General features: G+C 42.3%; 1 protein-coding gene and 1 non-coding gene across 2 annotated transcripts in view; one reads left to right on the forward strand and one right to left on the reverse strand.

The window, feature by feature from the left end:
* The window catches only part of CNTNAP3C (contactin associated protein like 3C), a gene marked incomplete at its 3' end in the record, with an annotated part of 368,072 nt that overhangs the window by 185,116 nt on the left and 155,832 nt on the right, over positions 1 to 27,124 (forward strand). The window lies entirely within an intron of this gene.
* LOC112550092 lies at positions 6,038 to 6,163 on the reverse strand. The gene has a single exon (XR_003093758.1). It is a non-coding gene; the product is annotated as a small nucleolar RNA ACA64 (small nucleolar RNA).

A 27,124-nucleotide genomic window follows, 5' to 3' on the forward strand; every position in this document is an offset into this window, starting at 1 on the left:
CAGTCATCCCAGGAAAAGTATGACAGCATCTGTGGTCAGGGCTCCAATGGGCTGGGCACTGTAATGAACCATTTACCATTGTTCAAATGTTGCCCATACCCCCTCTAACTCGGTCTCTTTGCCTCAGCATTCCCTAACCCAGCAACCGAGTTTTAGTCAATCAAGTTTAAATAGGCCTACCATAGTGGGACCGGAGAATGTACAGCCCGAGATGCCTATTCAACATTACTTCTGCTTAGGGGGGGTGGGGTGGGGCAGGGGGGAGGGAGGGAGTCCTTTGTAAATTCAGATTAGAACTGGTCTGATAAATGCTGAGCTAAGTGTATGTAAATGTGGGTTGATTAGCATTTGGAGTACAGAATCCCTATTGTGCAGTGCTCCCCTGCTTCTCTGATCCCAGAATTCACTGCAGGCTTTGCTTTGGGCTTTCTGTTCTGCATCTTCCATGTAAATGAATTGTCATCTGGTTTCATTTTGCATGCAAATGAGACCTAGGGCAGTTGTTTCACTCTTGTCACCCGTATCTGGAGGGTTTTAGGTGCGTCTCCCACTGCATCTTAATCAGTTTTGTTTAGGTAGAGGAGGCGAGGGGTGTGGAATTCTTTGCAAGTCAGACAGGCTGCATCCTGTGCCAGGGTTCCCCAAGAACATGGAGCTGAGAGGTAACAAAGCGATCCTCATAACAAAGGAAAACAAATATTTTGGGTCAATAAAAAGGTAGCATTGATAATTATGTGTGATCTGACATTCTAGAGTTACATGATTAACTGTTTTCATCAACTTAATTTTACTGAGTAGATTGTCTGTTACATTTCCACCCTGGCAATAGACATTTTTTGGACCAGGTTTTCAGAAATATTGTTCATCTAGCACTTCTGAAATGAGCAAGAGCTGTGGTTGATCAACTCCTTTGAAATTGAGTGCAAAGAGTCCATTTTTTTCTCATCTCTGCTATCAAAATGAGAAAATAAAAAAATGTATACCATATTTACTTGACTATAACATGACCCTGATTATAAGATGACCCCACAATAATTCAATTCTGTATACGGTAAATTTATAAATTTGATATAATTTTCCAGGGTTGTTGGTTGTAGGTGTTTTGTAGGCCTTTGCAAAGTGGCTAGTATACCCTTTGGATTTGGATTTGACTGATTCAGGGGACAGTGATTCGATTCGATGATTTGAATCACTGTCCTGAATTGATTCACACAGGTCCATCTCCTGCCTGCTCTCCCAGCCGCAGCAATGGCTGCCCTGACTCCCCCAGCTCCCAGCACTTTGAAAAAAAAAAGCCCTAACTCACCAGATGTTGCCAGGTGATGGGGGGTGATTCCCACTGCCCCATGCTGTCCCCACTCTCCCAGCCCTCCCCATGGCTCCCCACCTGCCCCAGATTCACCAGTTCCTGCCTGAAGGGGGGTTATCTCTACTGCCCCATGCCATGTGTGAGGCTCTTCCACAAGCCCCCCGAAGCCCTGAGGCTGCTGCAGGAGCTGGTGAGCCCCGGGTTTTTTCAGGTTTTTTTCTTAAAAGGCCGGAGCTGGGGCTGAGTGGGGCAGCCATGGGCGGGGGGGGAGCTTGGGGAGTGGCAGGGTTGGGGGGCTTGTGCAGAGCTCCCAACACAGTGTGGGGTAGTGGGGGGCAGCAGGGATCACCTCCCCCCACACGGCAGCACCCGGTGAGTAGGGGCTTTTTTTTTAACCCCCGGAGCTCGGGTGGGCGAGGCAGCCATGGGAGGGCTGCCCTCCCCCACCCCCTACTTACCAGCTCTAAGTCCAGCTCCAGCTCCCTGCTGCAGCAGGTCGGGACTGCCCGAATCATTGAAGCCCGAATCAATTTAGACCTTTTTAATGGTCCCCTGATTCGATTTGGTTTTGGAAATTCAGCCACCAAATCGAGCCAAATTTCCTCCAAATGGAATCAGCACCCAAAGCTTTGCACAGCCATATTGTATTGGTCAAAAAACATAGGCAGGCAAAGTTCTTTGGCTAGATGTGATATCTCTTATTAGACTATTTAATTGGTCTAATAAAAGATATCACATCTTCTCAAAGAACCTTGCCTGCCATATGATTTGCCAGATATGTAATCTAATTATTTGAGGTTTGTCTTGAATTTGTCCCCCTGCCACTGGTACATCAGGGAAAATAGATATGGGAGACAGGTAGCCCATTTGCCCTATGCCTCTATCAATTTCTCACTGCAGCTCCCTCCACGATTCCTTAGTGTCAGGCTGTGTTTTTCCTGAACACATGGAAATGAGGAGCAAATTTGAAAAAATGACCTTGAAATAAACATAGCTGTAGCCATTTGCATACAGTACCCGTAGACTTAATTCATCCCAAAATGGTACAATTCACCTTTTTTTGAAACTGCTGCAAGTTTTAGCCCGGGTACTCCATAAACACACTTTTAAGCAGCACATTGGCATCTACTTATATATAATACAAACTGCCTGATATTAGTCCAAAGTCAAAAGGTTCATGTTTTATTATACAGTTCCTTGAGCTGGGCCTCACAGAGTCAACATTTCAAGCCATGGTGACTCCACAGCTCAGTACTGCTCAGTATGTGTGTATACTCCAGATACCCCTCCACAAAGGATCCATGTATTAATTAGCTCCCATCTCATGATTGGAACTGGGTGTTCTTGTTATGAGTCCTCTGTGATGCTCCACAAAAGTACATGCAGATGATGCACAGGGCAACCTGGTCCAGCTGCACCTCATGGAAGGTGGGGCCACATTAATCATATGACAGTTTGAGAGAGGTATTCTGGTGAACTGTTTAATGATGCTTGCCAGGCACTTAAAGTTGTTGAAGAAATAGGAATCATTGGAAATAGGAAAGGAAGACATAACTCAGCTATGGGAGTGAAGAAGAAGTTCAGATGTATTCAGTGTGGTGACTCAGCATGACTTGAAAAAGAGTCATTGCTGAGTGGGACTGTGCTCAATGGTCACTACCATATATCTTATACAGGTGATTTGCACTAACTTAGCATTGTGGTAGGATGCCAGTCAGGGGTTTGGAAGTGTGTGAAGCCCCAGGCTGAAGAGTCTGAGAGGTAACATACTTGCCAATGGTAGTGCCACACAAACTTCAAAGATTGAGCTGTACTCAGCTGATAGATTTCAGAACTGATTTGGATGATTTGGGCTGAGACATGAAATTTCAAAAGCAAACAAAAAAGAGTGGTAAGTTCCCATCTTTTTTTGCCCAATATGGGCCATGTAGCCATGCTCACTGTTGGCTGCATTTAATCACCTTCATAGTTGGTTTCCATTACTAAGCACATGATGCCTTTAGCAGCAGTTCCAAGATGGCCATTGTATTCAATGAGGCTTCCTTATATGTGAAGGTAAGATGAGAGGCATTTTTTCTCATGCTGATTGGGGTAAAAAACCTTATCTTGTACATATGGTATATACATATATATGTGTGTTTGTGTGCAGATATAGATATAGATATAGATATCTATCTATTGATCGATAGATCTATATGGATAGATGGATAGATGTGTATATATGTATACATATATGTATATGTGTGTGTGTGTGTGTGTGTGTGTGTGTGTGTGTGGAAAGTTATGAGGGAGGTCATGTAGCCTGTCATTTATATTTCAGAACAAAGGTAGATAAGTATAAGGACTACACAAGGAAATCCATTCTATCTGTTTTGAAGACCTGGATACAGCTAGGCAAAATGTTCAACCACAGCTTGAAACAGACAGCTAAGTAGCTAACTTTGAGACTAAGATGAACTTCTTCCTGGCATTTAATAGTCCCCAAGCAGTTGGAGAAATACAAATGCTCACCAGTCTATAGTTGGCATATTTATCTTCAAAAAGCTATTTGGAAAAACTGTCTGGTAAAATGATGATGATGAAGCTCTTAATATAAGGAGCTGCCCTACATTGCAGGATGTATGAAGTCAATTCATTAGGACAAGGGAAGTTGTCTGAGCAAAGAGAGAGGTACTTATGTCACACTGAACTGGATGGGGTGAGAGAAGGGAGTAACTTTGTAAAGAAATAGTATTTTTCCTTTTACCTCTGTAGCAAAGCTAAAGGCAACCTAACTCACCAGGCTTCAGAAAGTATGCAAATATTATATGTTAAGCAAATTCTTCCAATTTTTTCATTGTATTATCATCTTTGATTTTTATTTTTATTTTTATTTTTGAAGAGAGCTGCAACTGTGTTGTGTAATATCACAAAGGGTGTCCCAGAAGGAATTAAAGTGATTTTTCTGCTTAGGCTTTGTGGTACATAACAAAAAGTTGTGGAGCCCATGCTTACCCATTCTAATCTCATTTTAAAAAGTAAGGTTAAATATCTCTTCTTCAAATAACAGATAACACCACGGACAGCAGCAGTAAACACAGGGAAGGGAGAAGCAAAAAGAGCAAGGAGGAGATAAATACAGGTCACAAATGAAACCCAAATTATTTCAGGGCTTCCTTTTCATTATGTTTCTTCATAGTACTGACTAGGAAACAACAAAACTAATGAGTTTTTTGTTGTGTAGTCTGAGAAAGCCAATAAAGAGCCAAAATCTTGCATTTCCTGAGTCTTTGTAGTGATGGCAGTGCTACATTGACATCTCACCAACACAGTTTTTGCATTCTCTTTTCCATTAAGAATATGTAGGGTATTATAGATTTCTCTAACATTAGTTTGAGATGCATTGCTTTCTAGAAAATTGCGATTCTGAGAAAACTAAATGAAAAAGCTGACACTTTTTCCTCTTGTACACACACTAGGTTTTTTAGTTTATTGCCTTATCACTGAGAAGCTTAAGAATAAGCTTTGTTTTGAGCATGTGGAGAATACAATTCAGTCTGCATAAATTATAATAGATTCAGCTGGTTTGTGCTGAAGAAATTTCTCCCTTAGCATAATGGCCTGATTACTTTATAGAAAAGCTGCAAACTTGGGTGCCAGTGTTGCCCAGGACCTTTTAGTTCTCCATCTGGATCTTCTGTATATACAAAGTCAGCTTTTTGTTCTATCATTCATAAGAAATTATCCTTTCCTCTCTTTTCTTATGCACAAATCCTGTCTATCCTGTCTATCCCAAAGAAAGCAGTAGTAGTCTACCATAAATTTCACAGGGCAGTGAGTGGCAAACAAACCAGGACAAGATCATTCAGAAAAATCACACCCTTTTTTTTTTTGCTTATGGTGTACCACAGGGGTGGGCAATGATTTCAGATGGAGGGACACTTAATGAGTTTTGGTGAGCTGCTGAGAGCCACACACACAAAATCTTTCAGAATTGTAAATAAAAACAAATCATACAGTAAAAATCAAACGTACTATAACATATTTTAATTTTATTTTAAAAAATGTCCTGTTTTATGGTTTTTTTTTTAGTTGGGTGTATATATAGAGGCAATTGCACAATAACTCAAAATAAAGGCTAGCTCTTTTATATTGTATAGGGGGGTTGAGTGTGTGGGTGTTCCTTTGCAGGGAGAAAGTGTGCCTGTGGGTGTGTGTGAAGGAGTGTGTGTGTTGGGGCTGTGAGGTTGTTCATGTGGGGGTGTGGGCTGCCAGTGTGCTAGGACCTGGGAGCCGACTGGGGGTGGGGCAGGACTCGTATTTAGCCAAACTTGCCAGAGTGGTGCAGGTTCATGTGCAGTCTGTGCCCCTCCGTTTGTTTTATGGCTGCCCCCATGGCATTCTGCATAGGGCCAAAGCCTACCCGCTCCCACCTGGTGCAGCCACACCATGCTCCCACCCATATCTGCTAGACAGTCCCTGTCCTGCCCCTGACCAGCATGCACAGCTTCTTGCTGGGGCCGATTCCAGTGCAGCTGCAGCCATCCAGGTACTGCTTGGCTCATCCTGCCTCCAGTGGCTCCTCCTCCTTGTGCCCCTGCTGAATTGCTCTGGGGGGAGAGAAAGGTGTGGGGGGACTGCAGTTAGGTGGCTCCTGCCCCAGTGCATGGGGCTCCAGCTCCTGGGCACTTTCCACCCACTCTGCCCATCCAGTGCAATGAGCACCTTTGAGTTGCAAGTGGGTGAAAAGCAGCTGGGAGCTGGAGCTTGAGCCCTGTGCACTGGGGCAGTAACCACTCAGCTGCAGCTCCCCTGCACCTGGCTGGGGATCTGGTGCCCAGTGCATCCCCATGGCCACTGTCACTTCCCCGCACTGCCTGCTGGTCAAAGTGGCATAGCAGGGGCAGGAGGAGGAGCCACTGGAAGAATGGGGAGCCTAGGTGGCTGCAACCACATTGGGAGCAGCCCTGCTGGGAAGCTGTGTGCACTGGCTGGGGCTGGTGGGAGTATGATATGAGTTGCCCCACTTGAAAGCAGGTGGAGCTCCACCCCATGAAGAGCAGCTCAGTGGTGGCCATGAGCCAGATCCAATTGGTGGGTGCCTGCCAATGTGCCAGATGCAATCAGTTGGTAGGCCAAATCTGGGCAATATTTCCCCCACCACTGCTATACTATCTGGTAGTCAAAGAAACTACATCCTGTTCTTGCAAGCTGAATGGCTCAAAAAATTGTATAAAAAGCCCATATAAGGCAGAAGGTCACATTTCCATTTTCCATCAAGGGTCTTATGACTAAGATTATTACTATGTCATGAGTAAAATATTCTTTTGTTCTTTATGATGTAGAAAGTCATTTTATCATCCTCAAAATTTTCAAAGCATTGCAAGCTGATTATTTAAGTCTTAGCAGACTCCTTTTGTTAAGGAGAGAAGCCACAAGAATAACTACAGATTACCAGACATGTTGCAGAGTCAAAAGTCTTACATGGGCAGGTTAAAAAAGAAAAAAAAAAGATGTCTACTATAATATACAAACAATTAAGTTACCCCTAAAATCATATAGTTTATTCTGGAGTTCTTTTCATTCTCTCCTTTTAAGTTTGGCAGGTATCTGTTTTATGGCACAAATGATTTTTCCTTTCTGTTCAACTCTACAGAATAATCTATTTATAACCTTTTATTATCATTATTATTTATGTTTATAGACAAACCTAGATTGGGGTCTCATTAGGCTAGTCAATGTACAAACAAAATAGTAGACAGTTCTTGACGTAAAGAGTTCATTGTCCAAGACCACAAACTGATGGATTGGGAAAAAGGATAGGAGCTTGCAGGGTGAGAGAATCAATGTAACAGTGGCAGCAAATATCATGATAGTGCTGCAGAGTTTTCAGGAGGAGTTTACTTAGCTTGCAAAACTGAAGGGAAGGAAATAAAAGGTGAAGGTATCAGCTCAGGAGGGAAGGTCTGAGGTGAAGGAGTGGAGTGAGGCTGAGTTGGGTCACTACGGGTGCATCCAGACCAGTGGGAATGTGTTTCCCCATGGACAAGTAGCAGCAGCACACCTTGTGTCCATGCTACTTGTCCCCAGGGAACACCCATGCCATTCATGCTCTGGTATGTGGCAAGTTACCCCAGGTCAAGTAGGGAAGGCTGGGACCAGCAACTGTACTGGCCCCAGCAGCCTTACCTAGGATCTTGGGGTAACTTTCAGGATCTGGGAACTGCAGCTGCAGCACTCCTGCATCAGGAAGCCTGGTCAGCAGCTGGAGTGTGGATATGGCCAGCTAGGCTCCAGTTTTGGGTGGCATGCCCTGCTGCCATGTGCACTGCCCTGATTTTTTTTGGCAGGGTTTTTTTCAACCCCAGGATTTCCTGGGGTCAAAAAAACCCTGTGCTGCAAAATAGCATTGCGGGGAACACCTGCATGTGAGCTTTGTGGTGCTGCAGATGGGTCTGCAGTGTCACATACTGCATTTCTGTGCTTATCTGGACATGTCCTATGAGACTAGTTGGGAGGGTAGTGGAGCAAATAGTCAGTCATCTGAGGGCAGGAACACTCTAGTCAGATCTATAGAAAATGTTATCAGTGTTTGTCATGTAGTGTTTAATCTGCTTCTGCAGCTGTGCTGCCACCTTCAGTCTAGAACAGCGCAAAGAATTGATCTGTTTGGTGAGTTACAAAATAGGAAAATAGAATGAAAACTTCATTTAGAGCTGTTTTGTCAATGAAACAAAAAAAAAAACCCTGGGCATAGGCTGTTTTGGGTTGAACTAAATGTTCTATTCACCTGCGGCAAAATGTTTTGTTTACTTTCAAGTTGCATTTTTTCTTACCTTTTTTATTTGATTTAGCTAAATTTTAAAGTGAAAGAAAACACATACATGCAAACATATTGTTTAGAAAATGATTTTTGCCTTTTTTCTGTTTGCTGAACTTGACATGATTTTGTGAACAGCATTCATTGACCTGAAATTGCATTTTTTGGCAAACCAGCTCTGCAGCCATACATTTGGCATAGCTCAATTTTAGCCTTGGCTTACTACTCCCTGCATTTTTCCCCCAAATAAAAGCCATAGGGCAAGATGGCGGTCATGTACATCCCAATGATTCAAGAAGGAAGTGCATTCTGAATCTGAATTTCTGAATCTGTGCGCGCTTGGGTAGGAGCTATTTTCCAACTCACTTCCAATTTACTCTTTTTCTGTGAGTTCAGTAGAATTTAGGGTTACCATATTTCCAGTTGCAAAAAAGAGGACACCTGTCGAGGGGACCTCTCACTCCCCAGTCCACAGCCCCCTGACCCTGCCAGTGTCATCCCTACTGCTGCCCCTCACTCCTGACCCACAGACCTCTGGCCCTGCTGGTGCTTCTCACTCCTGACCTGCATCTGCTTAGCACTGCAAGTGCCCCACACTCCTGACCCACAAGCCCCCCACCCCTACATGCCATCACTCCCAAGCCACAGCCCCACCCAGCCCTGCCAGTGCCTCTTACTCCTGACCAGCAGCCCCCTGCTCCCCCCCAGCCCTGCTGGAAAGGGCCCCAGCTGCCCCCATTCCTGCCTAGCCAGAACACAGCGACTGCGATTCGTACAGGCAGTGGCTGAGTGAGTCTGGCTCTAACATAGCTGGGAGGGAAGATGAATGGAGGCTGTGGCACCCTCCGCCCTGGGCTGGGGCTCCAGCACTGTACCAGGCGGCCCAGTCATTCCCCGCTCCCGCCCTGGGAAGCATCTCCTAGCTGCTCTGCCCCAGTGACCATGGGCACTGACCCCTGTGCTGGCAGCACAGCCAAGGAGCTGTCACACTGCCAGGTACTCCCCCCACACCCATCTCCTCCATGCACCCTGCCACACATGCATGTGCACACACACACACACACACACACACACACACACACACACACACACCCTTGTACCCCAGGCAGTCCCCAAACCCTGGCCCTCATACATCCAGCTATCGAGGTTTCTCCCACCCCCTTGTCTGTCTGCATGTTATCCACATGTGTGTGCATGTGCAGATGCATGTTATGCCCCTACCTCCAATCATCATCCCCCCACTCCCATTAGCGGAGCAGAGCAAAATCCCAGACATTTGTTGCTGTTTCAAAAAACTGCCTGGACCAAGATTGCAGGATCCAAAAAGAGGACATGTGTGGGAAAACCTGGACGTATGGTAACCCTAGTAATACCTGCTTAAGTGCTTTTTGCAGCTGTTTGATGCTCTTTTCACACACAGTACTCCTGTTGATCTGTGTATAAATTCAGTGTATTGAATATGAAGCACAGACAACTGGGAGGGATCTGCAAAATGGAACACCAAGAAGAACTTTGCAGTAAAATGGAAGCACCTGCTGGAAAGAAAGGTTACTTTAAACATTCACTAACAGTTGCAGAAAGTCAGGACATCTGCTGTGTGTACAGGTGCAGTAATATGCCGGTGCCATGTATTGTTTAGTACAGTCAGAAGATACAGTTCTGAAATCACTTAAATAATTAGTGAAGAGAATGTTAGGGTTTGAATCAGCAAAATTCCCTTGAATTCAGGCAATTTATATCAGATAGGTCCCAACACAATGTATATCAGATATGATATCTGCAAGAGCACCCTAACAATTGATCTGTATATATCACTTTTTGTGGGTAAATTCAGATTTTAACATCAGAGTCACATAATTATTTGACATATTACTTTGTCAGAAAAATTCTGCCTTTGAAACTACAGGCTATAACAGTTCTGACAGGCTGCTTATTAGATCAAAGGCATACATTTGTCTCAAATGTACAAAATTATGGTAATACTGGAATAATAAACATCTATTTACTTTTCAGTAATATTTCCTTGGGACTTGAACTTGAGACCTCCTCATTCCAGTTTAACAGTCAGTTTCTCTCCAATACACACATTCTTTATCACATTCCCCCCCTCCTTCCTAAACTGAAAATGGACATTTCAATGCAGTTCTGTTTACTGGAAAACATTTGAAAGACTATACTTTTATTCCAGTGCATAATGGAAATATGCATTGGGCACATGTGTCATTAATGGACAGCAATAAACTCCAGGGCTTATTGCCCTGGAGTTTATTGCTACCGAGCAGCTCCTGAGCATGCCATTTATACTTGTGCCCAGACCGCAGCACACTGAGCCAGGCCAGAGCAGCCTCAGCTGGCAGGGTGCCTGGGGGGTCTGTCTGCCAGCCCAGGACTGCCTTGACCAGGCTCAGTGTGCTGCAGAGGGGGTGAGTGGGGCATAAGGGTGTGTCAACATGGGGCTATCTGGCAGGAAACCCCCACACTGAAGCACCCTCATGCCCCAGCCAGCTGGCTCAGCATCTACACTTGCACTGCTGGGTACGAAGAAACTCCACAGCAGGGTCAGCAGAGTAGTACTTGTATTTACAAGTACTGCCCTGCTGCAGAGTTTATCAGTTACCTGAACTCTAATAGGGGCACATGTGTAGATGCTGAGACATTTACTGCAAAGCTAGTAAGTCGGCTAATTAGTCATCTCCTGTAGATGTACCCATTGAAACCTTGAAATCTGCTGTAAAACAGAATTGCTTCACAAAAGCTAGATCTCTCAATGATGCAAAAAAGGTGAAACTCCTCCTCAGATGAGTTATCAGTCTTGCCTTGAGGGGAAAAAAAAATCCTTCCTGATCTGCAGATTGGCAGTGGATCAGACCCACAGCATCTTGGAAACATGCTTCAAATTCTGCCCCAGTTAGAAGACAACAAAGATGAGCTCCGCAGAAGAAGGAGGTTTTCTGGTTTTTTGTCAAGTACTGAGTTTTTGCAGTGTTTTGGTGCTTTTCCTTACCTTCTCTTGGCAAGCAAGAAGACCCCATCCTGGGCTGAGCCACAAAGTGAGGCTAAGGAATTGAAAGAAGGCAAGACCAATTGTTTTTTGTCCTCATGCTCACCAGGCTCAAGTATTTGCATACCTAGGACTACCAAGATCTTGCTTTAGGGAAAAAGTGGACTAAAGATAAAAATGATACACCAGCTTCCTTCAGAAAACCAGGAGTCCTAGAGCTATATATATATATTAAAAAACAAAAAACAAAACAAAATTAAAAAAATCCCCAAACAAATGTTAGTCATATTTCTTAAGATGTGTATAGTAGTGCATGTATAGTAACAACTCTGCTGCTGCTGCAATGGAAATGACAACAGGGGAAATTAGGTTTGCTGGAAATTGCTTTGTGTACCAGTATGCATTTGCATTTTGTCTCTTTATGCTTGGGGACAGAAAGTAAAGTGTGTGCAGATGAGGGCTACCTGCTGGGTCAAGTACATCTCATCAAATAACCTTATGCTGGACAGAGGTACCAGAATCCTGAGGGTTTCTGGGGATAGGTGAGATTTGGCTATCAGGTGACATACCAGAAGAGATAACTGGCTCAAGCAGTATCATGTGCATGGGAAGTAAAATCTCCACATATGCAACTTGAGTAGCTCAGAAAATGGATTTTCTATCCTATAAGATTATTTTTCTTTCATCTCTGATGAGAATGAAAAAAAAAAACTTTTCAGTGTATCAAAGCCAAGGCATTCTGCTTGATCTGAAACCCTTTTTTTTTAGAATTTCCTCCTGAAAAATGATTTGGACTTTTGATTTTTCAGTGTTGAACACTTAATTTTTTATATAAAATAAATTTAGAAACATGGTCATGTTTTTGATAGCGGAAAAAAATATTTCTGTTTTCAAAATGAGGCATACTAGTATTTTCCAACTTATTTTTCATTTTCCAAGTTTATTGAAATTATCGTTTTGGACCATTCCTGTTTCAGAAAATTATTTCACAAAATATTTGTTACCAGGTATAACCTTGCTTTTCCTAAGTCATATAGGTAGCTGAATACTAACAGTCTACACAGAAACTGGAATCTGATTTGCAGTATGTACTAGGAGCAGGTTCTTGTCTTAGTCAAGCATGCAGGCTAAGCCCTTTAGCATATTATTTTTTGCTTTTATTTAAATGACAACATATTGTAAAAGAGAGATCTAATTTTGGTGTGACTGTGTAACCTGGTGACTTTTCACTTGAGCACAAAGACTTGCTTTTCTTTGGTGCAACAAAAACTCCAGATAAGTTTCCTTCTAAACTGAAAGATGGACAGAAACTGAGGGTGAAGTAACATGATTAATTATTTAAATTCTGCAGTGGGATAGTTCTCTACAACACACACAATGCATTCCAACATAAAATGGTCTTCTTTCTAATTTATATGTAAGTACACCATATTGAGCACAGAATGTATGCAGCATTACAAAAGTCCTGTGGGGACAAATATCATATCAAATATCATGCTGTTGTGTACATTGTTGTACACAAACATGCTGGGAATTAATTAGTTAGACATCACCCAGAAGTGATGAGTACTGCCACCTAAAAACATGGGCTTATGAATAAGTGCACAAATATCTATTGAGAAGTAAGCTGCCCTGGGTATTGAAGAGTAAGAGCATGTACACTAGGCCTGTGCGAAGTGGCAAGTATTCAATTTGGATTCAGATTCAGCCAATTCAAAGGGACAGTGATTTGATTCAGTGATTCGAGCCACTGTCCCAATTTGATTTGGCTTAATCAGAGATTTGGACATAGATTAAACAGGCAGCTGTCCTTGACCACACTGGACACAGCTGCCTCCAGCTGGTAAGTCTGTTGTGGTGGGCAGAGGGGGGAAGAAAGAGGCATGGCGGAGCAGAACAATGCCCCCACAGCAAGAGAGGGATTGGGGCTGAGGCTGAAACAACATGCCTAGCCAGTCCGGGGCTGGGGGGGAGCACAGGACTCAGGGAGGGGGACTCTTGACACTGTGTGCTGCTGCGCACCACCACTCCAGGAGGGCATGGGAGTGGGCATGTGCCCCCAGATCTGCGTGGGGCAGGCTGGGCCAGGCCATGCTCTGGATGGGCGGTAGAAGGCACTGGGAGCAGCAGCTCTGCCCTGCCAGCTGGGGTGGCTGGGGTGGGGGTGGGGGGTGCAGGATGCAGCTGTGGCAGAGCTGGGAGCAGGGACTATGCCCTGCTGCTGTTTGCCAGCTGGGGTGGCAGTGGGGGGCAAGATGCAAGCGCAGTTGCTCCAGGCAGAAGGCGCTGGGAGCGAGGGCTATGCCTTTCTGCTGCTCACCCAGCCAGGCTGGGAAGGCTTGGGACTGTGCCACTGTGCTGTGTCAGACAAGCGGTGTGCAGCAGCAGAAGCTTCCCTGTGCCTCCTGGACAAGCTACAGCTTTGCCATGTCATGCCGTGGCTCGTTGAGCAACAGCAGGGCATGGGGGTGGATGTGTGCACCCAGATCAGGGAGGGACCAGCGGTAGGGGCTATGGGGAATTTTAGGGTGGCTACAGCCCCCCATACCTCCCATTCCACTGTGCTCTGTGGGGAGGGTGGAGTCAGGGCTGTGCTCCAGGCAGCGGCTGGGGCTAGCCACCCAGAGTGCAGCATCTGCCCCATGGAGTGCAGCCTGGCAGCGGGTGGCTGGGGCTAGCCTCCCAGAGTGCAGCCTGTCCCAGGCCACCCCACGCAGATCTGGGAGCACACACCTGCTCCCATGCCCTCCCGGACTGGCAGGGCATGGCGGTGCACTCTGGTGGGACCCTCCCTCCCCTTATTCTGCACCACTCCACCTGACTGAGAAGCTTGTCCCAGCTCCAGCCCTAATCCCTCCCTCACTGTGGGAGCATTGATCTGACCCTCCCTCCCTGCACACCCTTTCCCTCCTGCCTTCGCCCATCACAACAGACTTACCTGCTGGAGGTTTCTGATTCAATTCAGACCTTTTAATGGGTCTCCTGTTTTGATTTGGATTTGGAGATTCGACTGCCAATTCAGGACAAATCTCCAAATTGAATCAGCTACCAAAGCTTCACACAGCCCTAGTATACATGAGTAAGTAGGATGAAGCAGCAGACATCTCCTTCGCTTACCTTGTAGTAACTAGATTGTGTACCTAAACCCTATGAATTCCTACTGCATAGGGGAATCCTCAGGGAATAAAGAGCTTCTGAAGGAATTGCCGCACTCCAATAATTCCAAATTATAAGATACTGGCTATAATATTTTGCATATTTTCTTTTTTGTTGGACATTGATATCATGGTAAGATAAGTTATTTGAATGTATTCTTTTGATTTATCAAGTTAACAGTTTTGGGTTGACAGGGTAGCTAGTGTGGGAGAAATATGCAACATATTTGGCATCTAAATTTGGGCAGAGATGCACTGTCTTCCAATTTGGTAGCTGGAATTGGAGTATTCCAAGACACTAAAATTACTGGCAGACATTACTGAGAGGTTGGTCTTGGGGCTGTCCTGCTCTCTTTTTTTTAAAGTGGGAGTGTTGGTTGGCTTACGTGGTGTGCCGTCTGTCCCGTCTGTTATTTTGTGTGGAATAGAAATTCTTGACAGTCAGTGAGCCTGTCTACACATGCATTAATGTGCTGTAGTTACTGTGCATTAACGTTAGTACCTGTAACAGGCACTAGCTCAATGTAGAGTATCCGGTGCTACTATGCACTAGCACTGTCACACACCTTTTAAGTAATGCTAATGCTCAGTAGACTAATTCTACTATTAGTGCAAAAGCATGACTTTTGCCGTGACATGCTAATGACCACTACAATTAGTCTACTGCTCATTTAGTGTCTTGTGTAGATGATCCCAGTAGCAACAAGGAATGATGTATATTCAGGGGATTAGCTAAGATTACCTCTCACTAGAAGAACTACTCTATTTTCTCTGTACCATTAGCTAATTTGCATTCCTATTAAATATGTGTCCCATGTACTGGGGAGTTAATAGGTGAGTTAATAGGACATCTTCAGCAGTTGTTGCACAGTGGCTTTACAAGGTCCTCTGCACTGAAGAGAAACATTTATCTTTAAGAAACAAATAATAGAATAGACCCCAGTAACTGCAAGGAAATCATCAAAGTTTTGAAGCACACGAAGCAATCTGCACTTATCTCTTATGACCCAAGTTTCTGTCTCCTGCAGGAATCCATATAGCTTTGCTTTCTGCCCTTGGGCCAAGTATGTGAGTCAAGTCATGTTTTATTTAGTGATGATGACTCAGATGTGCAAAGCCTTAAGTGCTTATGGGACAATAATACATAGGCTTGTTCAAATGGGCAGTTTATTTAAAAAAAGGCTTGTAATCATGCCTTAAAAAACCTGATTGTGTGTAGCTGGGAGATAAGCATATTAACAGAGACAGATGTGTAAGTCACCTTAAAAATTAAGTAAAAGGGCTGTCATTCCTTGACATTTGTTCAGCAGTGTACTTTGGAGTGCACCCATGGTAAAAGAAACTTTCATATTTTAGTATTAGGAACATTGCTTCGGTATTATTATTATTAGGGTTTTTTTTTAAATTGCTGAAATTGAAAGATTATTCAAAACAGTGTCCGAGAAGAACCAATTTGCTTATCAGCCCCTATGCAGAAGCAAGATTAAAATTCCAGTAAATAAATGTAAACTTAAAAAGGTTTACTTTTTTCTTTTCATCTTTATGCAAAATGTCAGACTAAAAGAATTCTGAACACATGCCTGAAATAAGAACAAGAAAAATAGCACAATTAAGATTTCTGAATTTTAAAAATGTTTTACATGTGAACCCTTGAGTCCTCAGTTTTATTAACACTAGCAGTTGATGAAAGGCAAAACAAGGGTATCAGTAAGCTGTTGTGAGTAACAGGAGATAAAAAAGACCTTAGTTTATGCCTGCATTGTTATAATGCATCTTTGCTAAAAATGTGGCATAGGCATTATTGCCTTATTTCTCCAAGTATGTATTTGTCCATTACATTATGCAAAAATGCCAAATCCCGCAGTGCTTACTAATGCAAAACTCCTGTACAACATAGCAGGAGATTTTTTTCCGAGTGAGGTTGGCGATATTTTTCCTTAAATTCTTGGTAAACACTTCCCCCACCCTCCCAGAAAAAGTAAAATTATGTTCACTATCCAAAAAATAGATTCTGGCTAAGAATAGGCTTTGTACAAAAAAAGCCAAAGAAGACCAGACTGACCATCCCATCTGACTCTTGCATTGCAAAGAATTACTTGTTAGCTTTTTACTAATGTATTTAACTGACATAAAATAACAATATTTTTAGCAGTGATTTGCATGTTAGAAGTGATTTGTAAATATTAAGCATTCTCCAAACAACACCCTTTCTGTAAAAAAAAAATATAAACCTAATGTTCTTATTTTCAAGATGAGGAAATCAGAGCAGAGTATACTATAAAATAGAAGTGTGACTTTAAATAAATATTATACCCTTGCAATGGCATATGGAGACCTTTACTGAAAGATGTGTGTCTTTTGCTTAGTCTTTGTTACTTAGCTTGGGGTTAAGGCTAAATTGGTGGGGGAAGAAGGGGAGAATAAACATGGCTGTATTATAACAGTGTCCATGTGAAGTTTTAAGAAAGTTTTCTAATAAGTAGCCTAAATATTTCCTCTGTAACTTCAGCCCATTACTCCTTATCTTACTATCTTCTGAGACCACACATAATTCCCTGCCTTCATTTATACTGTTACCTTGGAAGTATTTATAGATTATAATTACATCCCCCCGGGTCTTGGCTTTTCTCAGCTATATAAATATTTCTCGGTCTTTCATCATGTGTCTTGTCTTCTAGTCCTTGAATTCTTCTCAACTGGAGGTCACAGAAACTGAGATTTTACTTTCCTTTAATTCACTTTACCTTATTTAATTTGATCAATTCTTGGACAAAGGATACTATATATATTCTGTCAGTCCAGATCTTGCTTTGCTCCAGTCTGGTAGTATAGAGAAGTAAAACTGGGAGATCCTACATCCTGGGGATTCTCTCAGTATACTTAATGCCTGTATAATGTAGGACCAGTATAGTGGATTCTTTAAAGCTGCCTTCGTTTAATGAAAGGATGAAATAAAGGGGAGAAAAAACTGTTTAGGGTCAGCACCCTGGAGTTCAAGCTTCCCTACTTTTTTCAAGGATGGCCCTTGGCATTGATGAATAGCTGGCATGACTTCATGCATTTGAAATCATTATAGGACAGGGTAGTGCCTTACCAACATTGCTTGTCTCATTTGCTACAACAGTTCTTATTTTTTCAGAGTTATCTGATAAAAAAAGTCATCTGGACTTAATTTCTTGTTTTCAAGAGATATATACAATTAATCCAGATTCAGTAATACATATATCTATACCACTCAAAAATATTCTGGATAAGTCACTGCTGTTAAAGAAACTCTTTGTCTTAGAAGATGCCATGAATCTGATTCCAGTGACTTCCAGTGACTTCAGTGATGTTTCACTGGTGCAAAGCTGTAAAAAGAGGTTCTTGGACCTATGTTTCTGAATTGCAGGAGGGTGACAGTTACTTTAAAGCTGCTCTCAAATTATTAAAATTAAGCCTGGTACAATGCTAGGGTACCAATTTATCCTTTGAGGTCTCTGGGCTACTGGATGATAAGATCTATGGATGATGAAAGGCCTTAGCCTTAAAGATTCTGGTAACTCTTTTAGTTCTATGTCATTGGTGGTGGATGGTTCCTTCTTGGTCTGGAGGGAGGTGGGCAGTGGGTTTCCGCATGGTTCAGTCCCCGGACCAATATTATCTAATATCTTCATCAGTGATTTGGATGAGGGCATGGAGAGCACCCTCTCCAAGTTCGCTGATGATACCAAGTTATGGGGCAAAGTCAGTACACTGGAGGGCAGGGAGCAGATTCAGGCCGACCTGGACAGGTTGGATCAATGGGCAGAGAGAAATAGGATGCAATTTAATAAAGATAAATGTAAGGTACTTTACCTGGGAAGGAGGAATCCCCAGCACACCTATAGGTTGGGGAGTGTCCTTCTCAGCAGCTCGGAGGCAGAGAGGGATCTTGGAGTCATAATTGACTCCAAGATGAACATGAGCTGGCAGTGTAACGAGGCCATCAACAAGGCCAATCGCACATTGTCGTGCATTAGCAGGTGCATGACTAATAGATCAAAGGAGGTGATGCTCCCCCTCTATGCGGCACTGGTCAGGTTGCAGTTGGAGTACTGTGTCCAGTTTTGGGTGCCACACTTCAAGAGGGACGCGGAGAATCTGGAGAGGGTCCAAAGGAGGGCCACTCGCATGATTAGCAGCCTTCGTGATAGACCCTACAGGGGGAGGTTGAGAGAGCTGAATCTCTACAGCCTTCACAAGAGACAACTGAGGGGAGATCTTGTGGCTGCCTATACATTTATTAGGGGAGGTCAACAGGAAATAGGGGACGTGGTGTTTACTAGGGCACCCCAGGGAGTGACTAGGAATAACGGGTGTAAACTAGTTGAGAGTGGATTTAGGTTAGATATTAGGAATAAATTTTTCACAATAAGGGTGGCCAGGATCTGGAATGGGCTTCCAAGAGAGGTGGTGATATCACCTAGCTTGGAGATCTTCAAGAAGTGGCTAGATAGTCACCTGGCTGGGGGCATCTGACCTCGGTCCTCTTTCCTGCCAGGGGCAAGGGGTTAGACATGATGATCCATTGTGGTCCCTTCCGACTCTACAATCTATGAATCTATGAATTGTTAGGATGTGCCATGGCTAAGGATGCTAATGGTCTGACATGTCTTCTTGTTGTTGTTATTTTTTTAATATACCCTCATGTAACTTCACAGATTTCAGTGAAGTTAGTACAATTCATATCTCAAGATAAGATTGGAATCAATGTATCAACGCACTATGGCAATATAACGTCAATGGGCAAAAACAGTGATGCTGCGGCTATGTCATCATAGCGACACGTTCCCTTGGTATAGTGCATCGCTATGGTGATGTAGCAGCTAAAAATAACCATGTGCTGCATGGACAGTGCAGTACTGGCTGTTACTGTGCTGTCATTTAGTACTTCAAAAAAGACATAGTAAATGACAGTGCAGTAGCAATGGCACCATAGGGGCATGTGTAGACATGCCCTCTGTTACCCGAGGTTTTAATTTTGATACATCAACTTGTTTTCTTTTTAGTTCATCCTGTTAATCTTTCAACACTTTATTTTGTTTAATTGTTACAGTTCCCCTTACATCAACCTTTTCTAAATGACTCTCAAAGTAGAAAATCCATAGTTCAACTGCCTTACTGGAGAAGCCTTCCATCTTCTTGTCAAGAGTAGGTCCTTAGGTTTTGTACAAGACCTTTCAGTAGCTGATCACATTTTGAAAGCACTGTTACCAAGAGTGAAAGTTTATTCAGTTGCTTTATTAACCCAGTCCCTTAGCATTGAATCAGTCAGTCCCACAGAAAACAAACAGATGGTTTCAGTGTCTAACTTCTACAGGATCCTTCTTCATGAGCCCAGGAATTCCAATCTCCCTAAATATAAGAAAATGAGAGGGTCTTGTGAAAAAAACAGAGATAACTATAGGTTTCCAGTTTTAACCTTGAAATTCTTGGTTTGGTATTTTAGAATATTGTTATTGTATTTACTTGAATATAAGATGACCCCCTCCCCCACCATATAATTAGATTCTGTATACAGAAAATTTATAGTTGCCTTGAATTTGTCCCCATCCCACTGCTATAGCAGGGGAAAAAATCTGGGCATCATTTGGTCCCCTTGCCCTCTGCTCCCTCCAACTTCTTCCCCCTGCAGCCCCCCCCTCCCCCCGCCTTTACTGTCAGATCCTGCTCTCAGTGAGCACATGGAAATGAAAGGCAAATTTGAAAATACGGACTTCGAAATAAATATGCCTGTAGTAACTTATGTAAGGCAAATTTCTATGGGTACCCATAGACTTAGTTCATCCAGAATTGATGCATTTAACTTTTTTTGAAACTGCTGCAAGGTTTAGCCCAGGTACTCCATAAACATGCTTCTTAAGCACCACTTTTGTACTTATATATAGTACAAACTATTCATGATACAACTCAAAAGTCAAAAACCTCATGATTTACCATGTAGTTAATTGGGCTGGGCCCCACCAGACTTAACAGCATTTAAAGCAATTGTGACCCCACAGGACGGTGCTGTCCAGTCTGTGTGTGTAGTCCAGATACCTCCAGATACCACAAAAAAGCCATCTGCTAATTAGACCTTCTCCCCTACCATCTGACTAAAACCAGGGCTGCTTACAGACATGAAAAAAATAACCCAGCACTTTAAGCTCAGCATGCCCCTGCACCCAGAAGATGCATCAAGTTAGTTTGACCAAGCTTGCCCAATGTGTGTACAGATTGCACATTTCAGTGGGACTTTTTGGCACTTTTATTTAATAGCTGATTTAAATCAGCTTTAAAGAAAAGTGCCAAAAAGCCCCACTGAAATGTGATCTATATAGATGCTGGGGAGCCAAGTTGAATTAACTTGCTTCCTCTTCTGGTAAAGCACTGTTTTATTTTGTTTTTCCACGTCTGTCAGCAGCCCAAATGTTCTTGTCACGAGTCCTGGTGTTGACTTGTCACACACCAGATCAACGCTTGAGATCTCAATATCACTCTGCTAGGCAGGAGGGCATGACACAAAATTATATACACACAGAATATTCATATGAAAATTATTGGTCCGCATACATATCCATATACGAACACACACTTGGGCAGCTGCGTGTTGGTGCTTGGGGTTACTTGGGGATACTTGAGGTGCTTTGTGACTAGGAGAGAGAGATTCTGGGAACAGAGTGGGGAGCGTAGCCAGCAGTGGGGTGAAGAGCCAGGAGGGGAGGGAAGCTGGGGGCTGAAGTGGCAAAGAGGAGCTGGGGGCTGAGGTGGCAAAGAGGCTGGGATGGGGATCAGATGCAGCAAAGAAATAGGGGTGTTGGGGGCAGCAAAGAAATGGGGTTGTTGGAGGCAGCAGAGAGAGAGAGAGCTGGGACAGAGGTCAGAGAGAGAGAGATGGGACGAAGATCAGAGAGGTGGGGAGCAGAGCTTGGAGCAGGGCCAGGACTGCAGTAAGACAAAACCCAACTCGAGATTCTAAATAACAGTTTTATTCAACAGAAAAAGGGTAACATAATATTCAGATTATAAATTATTGGTTCCTGCACACACACTTAAACTCACGCACTCACACAATGGTAGCAGGGGAGAAACGGCTTATTAGAGAGATTGAAGTTAAGGGGTATAGAAACAGAACTCAGGTCCCTTGTTTAGAGGGAAGATGCAGGTGATAGCTACCTATCCAGACTGAGTCGATCACTAATGGCCACTTGGGGTCTTCTCCAGAGAGGTGTTGTCCAGAGGGGAGTTGCCGGCAGGGCCTCTAGGGGGATAGGTGGCAAGGTGTAGTGCTGGTCTGGATGGAGAGGGCATCCAAAAGAAGTCACACTCTACCACCCCTTCTTTAGGGGTGGGCTACCTGTGACTCCAATGGGGAGGACATGCCCAGGCAAGGGCCAGTCCTGCTCAGATGAAGATGTGCAGTTCCAGGTGTCCTCATTGTCCGGTGGGATACAATGTGGAATTGCTGGTTTCTATTCTTTTCTTTGTTTCCATGTTGGTGGTTTCTTGGAGGGGCTTTATCTTTCAAATATTGGGTTTTGTCTCTAGTTCTGGGAGTAGGTCTGCGGTTTCAGGGAGAGTCAATGCAAGGTGTTTGTAGGGTTGTTAAGTTGATGGTGCTATCATTAAGCTGATGGTTCGATCATTCAGAAGGAGCTATTTTTAGGCCTGCTACCATTATGTCGCAAGCACTCTCATTCACCCAGGAACCAATTTACATGGGACAGGTAGGTATGAGATACAGTCACAATACAATTACAATAGGGTATGCCCGGGCAGGAGACACAAAATGAAGACTTGACAAGACAAGATGGAGACTTGACATTACTTTGGCTAACTTACAGAAACAGGCCTAAATCATACAATATCAATATAAAACAGTAAAAATAAATACAAACATAATAGGAACACAGTATAAACCAATAAAAAACAATACCAATATAACAGGGCACTATTTACAATGATACATGGACAATATAAGAGAGGCTTGTTACAGTAATGAAATACAAGAGCTTATCCTATGTTTTAGGTTAACTATGACTTCTTACAACTACTTATAAGTACTTATAAGGGATAGAGAGGGCAGAGAGAACATTTGAAATGGTTGGGGAAGAGGAGGGAATGTATTTTTAAGTGAAAAAAATACTAAACTGAGGGCTTTGCTACACCGGGATGCTCCAAAAATTTATACGCAGATGAAACACAGGGCAACCTGATCCAGCTTTACCTCATGGAGGGTGGGGCACATGAATATGTGACAGGTTGAGAGAAGAGGCAATATGGATTCTGGGTGAACTATTTGGGGCCCTGTTGGGTGATGTTTTCCAGACACTTAAGCCTGGTGAAGAAATAGGAATTTTGGTAAATGGGAAAGAAAGACACAGCTCAGCTGTGGGAATGAAGTGGAAGTTAAAATATATGCAGTTTAGAAAAAGAGTCAGCATAGGGGGTCTGTGCTCAGTGGGCACTACTATATATCTTGTTCATATAGTCTTTACTAACCTATCTTCCTCATAGGCTCCCATCCCATTTCATATGGCCTGTGTGTTTTATAGGCATGCTTAGTGGTGATTACATTTAATCAGCTTCATAGGTGGTTTCCATTACTGAGCACATGCTGCTTTTGGCAGCAGTTTAATGATAAACAAGATGTTTAATGAGGTTTCTTTGTATGCAAATGTAAGATGAGCAGCTTTTTCCCCATGCTGGTTGGGGAAAAGAACCTCATATTCTATTGAAGTAAAACCTCATCTTATATTCTAGCCATTATATTACAGCTGTGTATTATAAGGGAATGAGAACAAAATGCTCTCATCTTTTTATCTTCCTTTGGTTTTGTTTTTTTTATATATATTTAACTGTACTGTAGAAGGTGGTGATTGGTTCAAAACTTTCAAGGTCTTGTAGGAGTTGTGCATAAATGACTGGGTTGTACATAAGGGAGAAGAGTCAGGCTGAAAGAAGTTTCCTTGTGGAGTTCCTCAAGAATTGGTCTTTGGATTCATCTTATTTCTTTATTGACATTTAGCACAGGAGGTGGGAGCGTATTAATGAAATTTGCTGCTGATATTAGTTGGGAGGGTACCATCAATACAGATGAGGATTAGAATAATATACGGGAAGAGCTGTGTAACCTTCAGGGCTGGAGTAATAGAAATGGAATAACATTTAATGGTACACTGTGAAAAACATGCATTTAGCAGCTAATATAAAAAATGTCTGCTGTAATATATATTTTTTAAATTATATTTTTTCTCATTAAAATAAAGAAAATAAAATTGTACCGAAGAACTTTTTTTTTTTATCCAAAAACGCAGTATTCAAATTCTGCTCTACTAAATTGGATCTGAACCTACATTTCTTAACTCTCATGGTGGCCTGAACCACCAAACTGCCTCCTATCATGATGAACAAAACAGTGAAGAGTTTTTGGGTATCACAACAGGTTTTTGGGGTTTTTTTCTGGCAAATAAACAAATAAATTATTTCCAAAAAGACGCCCAAACCCTCCATCATCACCAAGCGCAGGAAAAGAAGGTCATGAATCTCTGACTATAAATTAACACAAGTTGGTTGGGGTTTTGTTTGTTTGTTTGTTTTGTTTTTGTTTTTTGTCAGTTTGGTGGTTTTATTAATTTGAAAACATAATTAATAGCTTGGGAACTGTCAGAACTCAGAAATCAACAGAAACATATCATATGTCATGCTGACACCCCTGATTTCTCTGTTTTTTCAAGAAAATTAAGCCTCTGGCTATTATGAGCAAACCTAAACAAACGCAGAGAGGTATATATGTCTTCAAAAGCTGTGGAACTCTGGAGGCTGTGAACTGCCACATTTTTCTTAGTCAGGTACTAACTCAGATGCCCATTAATGATAATTTATGTAACATTGTTGTTCCTTATACACAGATCTCTGCAACTTACTGTGTGCAATGGCTCATCTTACTTTCACAAGGTGGGAGTCATTTAGGGATTACCATGGCATATTTTCAGGAAAGGAGGGCCCTATTAAAAGTAGTTGTCATAGAATCATAGAGTTGGAAGGACCTCAAGGGTCATCTGGTCCAACCCCTTTAAAAAAATTCAGGAATACCACTCCTAAATCATCCCTGACAAATGCTTATCCAACCTCTTCTTGAAAACCTCCAAAGAAGATTCTGTATCTTCCCTGGGCAGTCTGCTCTGCTGCCCTATGGTTTCTAACATAAGGACTTTTTCCATGATATTTAATCTAAAACTTTGCTGCTATTTGAAGACATTGCTTTGTCACCTACTGTCTTTTGGAGAAATTTGTTTTTTCATTTCTTTTTCTTTTTTTTTTTTATGCCAGCTTTTCATATATTTAAAGACAGTGACCATATCCTCCTTAACCTTTTCAGCAAACTGAACATACCTAATTCTTTCCACTTTTCCTCACATGTCTTGCCTTTATCATTTTTGTCACCTTCTTCTAGGCCTTCTCTGACTTCTCCACATCCCTCTTAAAATGTATAGCCCAGAACTTCACATGCTACTCTAGATGAGGACTAACAAGCAGCTATTTACCACCTTCTACTCCTGTTAATACAGCTCAACATTGCTTTTTTTTTTAATGGTTACCTTGCATTGCTGACTCATTTGAGGTTTTGATCCACCAAAACACCAAAATCCTTCTCAGCCGTTTTGCCACAGCTAATTACCTCTTATTGTGTATTGGTTCTTTTGCTTATTCTTCCTTAGAAATAGCACCTTGCATTTGGCTGCATTGAACTTCATCCTGTTGCTGTCAACTCTAACAAGATCTTTCTGAGTTCTACTCCTATTCTTTAATGTATTTGCAGTCCTTCCCAGTTTCATGTTGTCTGCAAATTTGCTCAGGAAACTTATTGTGGGCATCCACATAATTAATAAACACTGTAAATAGTACCAGACCCAGGACAGACCCACTTGAAACCTCCAATATTGACCTCCAAATCCCAATATTGACTCATTCATAATTACCCTTTGCTTGTAGTTATTGAGCCAGTTATTTACCCAGCTTGTAGTTCTTTCATCTATACCTCATTTCTCCAATTAGAAATGTAGTACCTTAAATTATAATGTAAAATTCAATTGGATTTAAAATTGCCTTACCAATGATAATTCAAAAACACATTTTTTCTTTCTATTTCTCACATACAGACTTACACAAAAAGTGTGATTCTTTAACCCAAGGTTATACACATAAGGTAAAGCTGAAAATAGATTTAAAATTATGCCTAGGCCTTGTATTGTTTATCTGAATAAGGTGTGTGTTTCTCCATTAGTGATTCAAAGCTAGTTCCAGTTTCTCTTTAAGATCACCATTAGCAGTAACCATCTGTAAACTGGGTGTAACTACATGTGCATTTAATACACCTGAATGTACTCCAGCTCAATATCAGCAGGAATAAACTAATCCTAACATCACCACTTACACACATGTTTAAATGCAGTAATTTACTGCGCTGCCAGATACCACTTGTATCTGATGAGACTGTACGGCAGTGCAGTAAATTAGTCTACTGTGCCCTAATTGCTGCATACACATAGACGGTGATGCTTTACTGTGCAGCGAGTTAGTCTGCTGTGCAGTAAAGCATCTTGTGTAGACTCACTCACTATGAATCTAATATTTACCCTATGAACTTACATTTCTTTTAACAAATGTTGAAACTGGTAAACTCACTAGTTGTTAATGTAGCTCGTTAAATCGAACTTCCGTCCCATATCCAAGAAGCTGCCATTTCTCTTTGGCATTATTTGTATGTTTTATCTGAAAAATGTTTAGCTTATGAATATAAATACATACTTTATCTCAGCTCTCTTCTTCAGTGCATATTAATTCAGTTTCCTGTAGAAGTCCTATTCTAAATAAATGTGATTGATTTGCCAATCTCAGTTCCTCTCTTCAGCTACTGAAATTATTTCTAGACATTTGTCTGAATTGTGAAACACTAACACACATTATACACTTAAGTCATTTACAGGCACTCTATAATTCAGTTACTACGGGAAAAGTATTTAAATTAAATGAACCCCTGAAGCACTTGGATAAACATTCTTTCTTATTTCTAAAGTAAAGTAGGTAGTTAAATTCTTCAGTTTTGGTTTACAGGGCAAAATAGCTTGTCTTTTGCTACAGGTTAAACAAACAAATAAAAAAAACCCTTCAGTTCAAGATGGGAAAGTTACTCTGGAATTGAAGGGCTTGCCTACATATGGGAAATGGTAAACAGTACTTTGGTTATGAATTTATAGCATGCTTGCCATTCCATACCATCTCACTATAGGGGCAGCAGGTGCGCCTTCATGTGAAGTTAGTGCAATACAATAAACTTTAGCGCAATTCATGCCTGGGTTTATTGCTTCTGGGCACAGCATTTACATGTGCACCCAGGATCACAGCATGTTGAACTGAGGCAGCACAGCCCAGGTTAGCAGAAGGCCTGGAGGTTCAGCCTGCCAGCCCATTGCTGCTCCACCATGACTCAGTGTGCTGTGCAGGGGCTGGCTGCAGTGAAAAGGTACTACAGTATGGAACTAGTCGGAGGCAGCCCTGCGCTGTAGCACCCTCTTTCCCCTGCACTGTAGCACCCTCTTTCCCCAGCCAGCCCCATCACTATCTATATGTTCATTGCACTGGAGTAAATAACTCCACCATAGGATAGCACTTGTGCCGGGCAGTACTAACCTATGGTGGAGTTAATTAGTTTACTCCAGCGTAATAGCTCCACACTTGTAAGTGGTGACGCTTTATTGTAGAGCTAATTAGGCAAATATGTAGTAAGCATCTTGTGTAGATGCCCTCAGCAAGTAATCTGTTCTTTAAACTGAATTAGTTATTTTGCATAAAGTTTC

The sequence above is a fragment of the Alligator sinensis genome, unplaced genomic scaffold (assembly GCF_000455745.1).
Source record: "Alligator sinensis unplaced genomic scaffold, ASM45574v1 scaffold665_1, whole genome shotgun sequence".
NCBI lineage: Eukaryota > Metazoa > Chordata > Crocodylia > Alligatoridae > Alligator > Alligator sinensis.